The 7,253-nt window shown below is 33.9% G+C and overlaps 2 non-coding genes across 2 annotated transcripts; both read left to right on the top strand.

The window, feature by feature from the left end:
* Positions 1-2,776: 2,776 nt before the first annotated feature.
* Positions 2,777-4,686, top strand: LOC128668147 (small subunit ribosomal RNA). The gene has a single exon (XR_008403914.1). It is a non-coding gene; the product is annotated as a small subunit ribosomal RNA (ribosomal RNA).
* Positions 4,687-5,105: 419 nt separating this feature from the next.
* Positions 5,106-5,260, top strand: LOC128668143 (5.8S ribosomal RNA). The gene has a single exon (XR_008403909.1). It is a non-coding gene; the product is annotated as a 5.8S ribosomal RNA (ribosomal RNA).
* Positions 5,261-7,253: the final 1,993 nt, after the last annotated feature.

The raw sequence follows: 7,253 nt of genomic DNA, 5'->3' as shown, positions 1-7,253 counted from the left end.
ACTCCAAAATCTACTTAATATATATGTATATATATATATATATATTGGGATATTTGGATCTTTTTAGATATTTCTTCATTTTATTTTCTCAGTTAAACTGAAATGTTTAATATTCATTTTCTCAATTAAAAAAAAAATTTTTATATTATATATTTTTAAGTATATTATCCAATATATTGAAAAAATATAATGAGCATTATTACTTTTTTATATAGCATATACTTTATAATATATGTCTCGATTATAGTTAATTATGTTGGAATTTATATTTTTAAAATAAAAATAAACTAACTGTTTTATAATAAATTTTATTTTATTTGAGGGTTTTTTTTTTATTCTTATTACCAATTGTTCAATAAAATAATATATTTAATTACTATAATTCATATTAATTGCAATACAAACTTGATTGAAGAATAATTATTCTGTATTTTATTAATTCAACTTTTAATAATATTCAACAAGACAGTTAAATTTTGCCGCTTATTGGTGAATATTTGATATGAATATCGAAAAAATTTTAGCGAATATGGCAGAGTTTGGATGAATAAAAATTTTGAGTATGTAAAATAATAAATATAATAATAATGTTAAATTTGATTTTTTATACGATTATTAATTAATAAATTACGAGCAACCTACAGTCACTACGTGACTGCCCGAATACTATTGGCAAATTTATTAAATATATTTAATACGATTATAGTATACGATTTGAATTTAATGTTTATTAAAAATCTTTACTTTAAAACTTACTCCAGAATCTTTTGTTTATTTTAATTATCATATGAAGTTAATCAATAAATTTAGAAAAAAAAGTATTTTGATTCTATATAATTATTAAAAAAAAAAAAAAAAAATTTTATGAGTTTGATCAAAAAATAATAATTGTTATATATTATGTATTAATGTTAAAATATTTATCTAAAACATAAAATATTGATGTTGAAAACGCTGTGGATTAATGTGTGTTGTAGCTGCCATAGTAGTATAATAAAAACTTTACACGATAAGTTGAATGTTGAGTGTAAGAATCAAATAATATGGAATTTTAAAGTAAATTTGCACGATGACTATTAAATTTAAAAATGTACGTGTACATATGATCAGATCAAGGTACTTTATTTCGAAAAAAAAAAAAAAAAAAACCAATAATAATAATAATAATAATAATAATAATAATAATAATAATAATAATAATAATAATGAAATAGCAATAATTATATTAATCAATTAATTTTTATGCAAGTATAATTAAGAAAAATTGAGAATATCTCGTTATTTAAGAAATATATATACCTTTAGTATAATAATATGAGAATGAATCTAGATAGTCACGATATTATTACTTATATTGAAAAAATATTATTATTTTCTTTTCTTGTATCAATTAAGTTTTTTTGTCAGATTGTGAAATTGAATATAAAGTCAATTGAAATATAAAAATATTTAAAGAAAGTATAGACATAAATATAATATAATATAATTTGTATTAATATTTTTCAAACGATGTTTTGTGATGATTTATATGTAAAATTGTATAAATGTAATACTATAAATATATCAAATGTATACGATATTTAAAATAAAAATATTTGAAAAAATAATAAATTAAATATTTTTTCATGTATGATTTCTAGAGAATATATGATAAGAATTGGTTATTTTATAAAATTAATAATATTTTTCATTATTATTATTATTATTATTATTATTATTATTATTATTATTATTATTATATATTTTAAAATTATTTTATGTTCAATTTAAAAAAAAAAATAAATAAATAAAATTTTTTATTAAAACAATAAAACTATATCAAATAATAATAATTATAATAATAATAATAATAATAATAATAATAATAATAATAATAATAATAATAATAATAATAATAATACAATGTATATACATTTAAATAAATAGAAATCAATATATTAAATATATACAATACTTGAAATAAAATTTTAAAGAAAAATAATTGATTAAATTTATTTATTTATAATTTTTATAAAATAAATGATAAAATCAGTTTTTTTTTATATAAGCGATAATATTTTTTATTATTATTATAATATATTAAACTGTTTTTATACTATTGTATTTTTAATTAAAAAAATAATAAACTAAATAATTTTATATTGAAAAAATTGTCTAAGTGGCAACAGGTAATTTAGATACAGAGAGCTACCGTTGTATCCGCCGCCGCTGACACGGCTGGCAGTAAGCGCGCAACTGTAACTCTTTTAATCGCCGGCTCGTACTAGTATGAAAGAGTGGTCAGTTGAAGCGGTTCAAGTAAGCACTGGCGGATACTGGCTACGGCGAGATATACAATATCAACGCATCAGTACCACGGGTCGATGTCTATGACTGAATGACTCTTTATGTGGTAAATCGCTACGGCGTTTATATATTAGTATGTATAACTAAAATTTAGTGTACAAATAAAAAACTGAGTATCGACTTACTTGTTTCCGAGCAAGAATAAAATATCACGTTTACGTGTATACAATAAACCAAGTCGCTTTGATAATAATATATCTAGCGAGAGTAAAATTTGCAACAACGAGAGGATGTTTGAAAAATAAAATTATTATTCAATATTGTGAATAAATAATGTAATTTCAAAAATTTTGAAGTGTTGTAATAAGCAAATGCTTATAAAAACAGCACCACTTTAACAACAGATAGGATTTTTAAAATACTATCGTGTATGTATAAAGTGAAAGAGGAGTTATTCTGGTGTTTTAAAAACTAAAACATATAACGAAGCTCCCTGGTTGATCCTGCCAGTAGTCATATGCTTGTCTCAAAGATTAAGCCATGCATGTCTCAGTACATGCCGTATTAAGGTGAAACCGCGAATGGCTCATTAAATCAGTTATGGTTCCTTAGATCGTACCCACATTTACTTGGATAACTGTGGTAATTCTAGAGCTAATACATGCAAACCAGAGTTCCGACCAGAGATGGAAGGAACGCTTTTATTAGATCAAAACCAATCGGTGGCTTGTCCATCGTTACTTTTGGTGACTCTGAATAACTTTCTGCTGATCGTATGGTCTAGTACCGACGACGAATCTTTCAAATGTCTGCCTTATCAACTGTCGATGGTAGGTTCTGCGCCTACCATGGTTGTAACGGGTAACGGGGAATCAGGGTTCGATTCCGGAGAGGGAGCCTGAGAAACGGCTACCACATCCAAGGAAGGCAGCAGGCGCGCAAATTACCCACTCCCGGCACGGGGAGGTAGTGACGAAAAATAACGATACGGGACTCATCCGAGGCCCCGTAATCGGAATGAATACACTTTAAATCCTTTAATGAGGATCCATTGGAGGGCAAGTCTGGTGCCAGCAGCCGCGGTAATTCCAGCTCCAATAGCGTATATTAAAGTTGTTGCGGTTAAAAAGCTCGTAGTTGAATCTGTGTTTCATACTGTTGGTTCATCGCTCGCGGTGTTAACTGACATGTTATGGAACGTCCTACCGGTGGATTTAGCTAAGGTCAAACTTGGCGGTCCAATTTAATCCTATCGCGGTGCTCTTAATTGAGTGTCGAGGTAGGCCGGTACGTTTACTTTGAACAAATTAGAGTGCTTAAAGCAGGCTTATTTTGCCTGAATACTGTGTGCATGGAATAATAGAATAGGACCTCGGTTCTATTTTGTTGGTTTTCGGAATACCGAGGTAATGATTAATAGGGACAGATGGGGGCATTCGTATTGCGACGTTAGAGGTGAAATTCTTGGATCGTCGCAAGACGAACAGAAGCGAAAGCATTTGCCAAAAATGTTTTCATTAATCAAGAACGAAAGTTAGAGGTTCGAAGGCGATCAGATACCGCCCTAGTTCTAACCATAAACGATGCCAGCTAGCGATCCGCCGATGTTCCTCCGATGACTCGGCGGGCAGCTTCCGGGAAACCAAAGCTTTTGGGTTCCGGGGGAAGTATGGTTGCAAAGCTGAAACTTAAAGGAATTGACGGAAGGGCACCACCAGGAGTGGAGCCTGCGGCTTAATTTGACTCAACACGGGAAACCTCACCAGGCCCGGACACCGGAAGGATTGACAGATTGATAGCTCTTTCTTGATTCGGTGGGTGGTGGTGCATGGCCGTTCTTAGTTGGTGGAGCGATTTGTCTGGTTAATTCCGATAACGAACGAGACTCTAGCCTGCTAAATAGGCGTTTTTGGTATCTTGAAAGATTTACTTGATTTTCGGATCAAGTGATTTTTACTACCAACGTAAATAAATATCTTCTTAGAGGGACAGGCGGCTTCTAGCCGCACGAGATTGAGCAATAACAGGTCTGTGATGCCCTTAGATGTTCTGGGCCGCACGCGCGCTACACTGAAAGAATCAACGTGTCTTCCCTGGCCGAAAGGCCCGGGTAACCCGCTGAACCTCTTTCGTGCTAGGGATTGGGGCTTGCAATTATTCCCCATGAACGAGGAATTCCCAGTAAGCACGAGTCATAAGCTCGTGTTGATTACGTCCCTGCCCTTTGTACACACCGCCCGTCGCTACTACCGATTGAATGATTTAGTGAGGTCTTCGGACTGATGCGCGGCAATGTTTCGGCATTGCCGATGTTGTTGGAAAGATGACCAAACTTGATTATTTAGAGGAAGTAAAAGTCGTAACAAGGTTTCCGTAGGTGAACCTGCGGAAGGATCATTAACGTATAATATACAATACAAAATTTGTATCTGTAATATATATACATTATAAATATTACTTTCAAATGTGTTAACGCACGTAATGTAAAAAATAAATGGAAGGAATACTTAAATGAAAAAAGTATCTTTAGAAACTTTGTGTTTGATTATATTTGTATCAAATGGTCATGGTAACCTATATTAATCTATACTCTAAATGTCTCGTGCATGTTGTGTAGATAAGGTTTTTAAATGAATATACGCCATGACTGAATTATATTTACAAAGTTTCGTTGCCATATACATCTAATGTATAGATGGCAATTTTACATTAGAATAGGATATAATATGTTTCTAATGTAAGAGACATTTTGTCAATTTATAAAAATTACGTTAACAAGCAAAGAAGAGAAAATATAAATATTTTCTAAAAAAAATGATTATCCTGAACGGTGGATCACTTGGCTCGTAAATCGATGAAGAACGCAGCTAATTGCGCGTCAACTTGTGAACTGCAGGACACATGAACATCGACACTTCGAACGCACATTGCGGTCCACGGATCCAATTCCCGGACCACACTTGGCTGAGGGTCGTTTATTATATAAAAACTGCTTACATTAATTTGTACTAGCGATGAAGTAAACAATGAACGTTTATCATCAGTATTTGAATATAAATGGGATGATGTCGTTTGAAAATATTATTATACTTGAATCAGTGAAATATCATTATAACACTGTCCAACTGAATTTCGAGTCTACGAATTATAAAATTATATAGACCGTTATCAGTTGATACTGTTTTTCACTGATTTTTTCTAATTCAAATTGACGACCTCAGATTAAGTGAGACTACCCGCTGAATTTAAGCATATTAATAAGCGGAGGAAAAGAAACTAACAAGGATTTCCTTAGTAACGGCGAGTGAACAGGAATTAGCCCAGCACTAAATCCTATGGTTATGCCATTGGGAGATGTAGTGTTTAGGAGGAATCATTCAACCCGGGATTTATTATCATGTCCAAGTCCATCTTGAATGGGGCCATTTACCCATAGAGGGTGCCAGGCCCGTAGTGACTGGGAATTATTTCGGGTGATTCTCTCCTTAGAGTCGGGTTGCTTGAGAGTGCAGCTCTAAGTGGGTGGTAAACTCCATCTAAGGCTAAATATTGTTACGAGACCGATAGCGAACAAGTACCGTGAGGGAAAGTTGAAAAGAACTTTGAAGAGAGAGTTCAAGAGTACGTGAAACCGTTCAGGGGTAAACCTGTGAAACCCAAAAGATCGAATGGGGAGATTCATCGTCAACGTTTTTAGTATTAATGCAGGCTATGATGTGATAATAGAATCCTTGTGGTCACTAGATTATACTTGCTTGTATTATTTTGCTAAATTCGTCGGCGTGCACTTCTCCTCTAGTAGAACGTCGCAACCTGTTGGATGTTTATCTATGGTCCAATTGGTAGCCTTTAGTATTTTGTTATACTGAAGACCTTTGGTGTCCTGATAAACTGTCTGACAGTATACATATGGTATTGAGCCGCAATCATTTGCGTTAGGCTTACCGCAAGCGTGATTTTTCTTCTGGTAGTGCGGATTTAATGCCGTCGCTGGGAAAAGTCTGCTGTTAGCTGTGTAATGTCTTTAACTGGCTTATTTACCGGTTAGCGATGCTACTGCTTTGGGTACTTACAGGACCCGTCTTGAAACACGGACCAAGGAGTCTAACATGTACGCGAGTCATTGGGATATATTTATATAAACCAAACCTAAAGGCGTAATGAAAGTATAGATTGTCTCAAGACAATTGAGAGAAGATGGGTTACGTTACGATGTAATCCCGCATTCTCAGGACGTTCTATTCTCATTGAGAAAGGGCGTACCTAGAGCGTACACGTTGGGACCCGAAAGATGGTGAACTATGCCTGGTCAGGATGAAGTCAGGGGAAACCCTGATGGAGGTCCGTAGCGATTCTGACGTGCAAATCGATCGTCTGAACTGGGTATAGGGGCGAAAGACTAATCGAACCATCTAGTAGCTGGTTCCCTCCGAAGTTTCCCTCAGGATAGCTGGCATTTATAATTTTGAGTCTCATCTGGTAAAGCGAATGATTAGAGGTCTTGGGATCGAAACGATCTCAACCTATTCTCAAACTTTAAATGGGTGAGATCTCTGGCTTGCTTAAATTATGAAGCCATGAGATTTCGGATCAAAGTGCCAAGTGGGCCATTTTTGGTAAGCAGAACTGGCGCTGTGGGATGAACCAAACGTGAAGTTAAGGCGCCTAAATTAACGCTTATGGGATACCATGAAAGGCGTTGGTTGCTTAAGACAGCAGGACGGTGGCCATGGAAGTCGGAATCCGCTAAGGAGTGTGTAACAACTCACCTGCCGAAGCAACTAGCCCTGAAAATGGATGGCGCTGAAGCGTTATGCCTATACTTCACTGTCAGTGGCAAGTGAAATGTATATATTTTATATATGTTATAAAGCTCTGACAAGTAGGAGGGTCGCGGTGGTGTGCGCAGAAGGGTCTGGGCGTGAGCCTGCCTGGAGCCGCCATCGGTGCAGATCTTGGTGGTAGTA

Source organism: Microplitis demolitor, chromosome 6, assembly GCF_026212275.2.
Source record: "Microplitis demolitor isolate Queensland-Clemson2020A chromosome 6, iyMicDemo2.1a, whole genome shotgun sequence".
Taxonomy (NCBI): domain Eukaryota; kingdom Metazoa; phylum Arthropoda; class Insecta; order Hymenoptera; family Braconidae; genus Microplitis; species Microplitis demolitor.
This window is presented reverse-complemented; position numbering and strand designations above follow the sequence as displayed.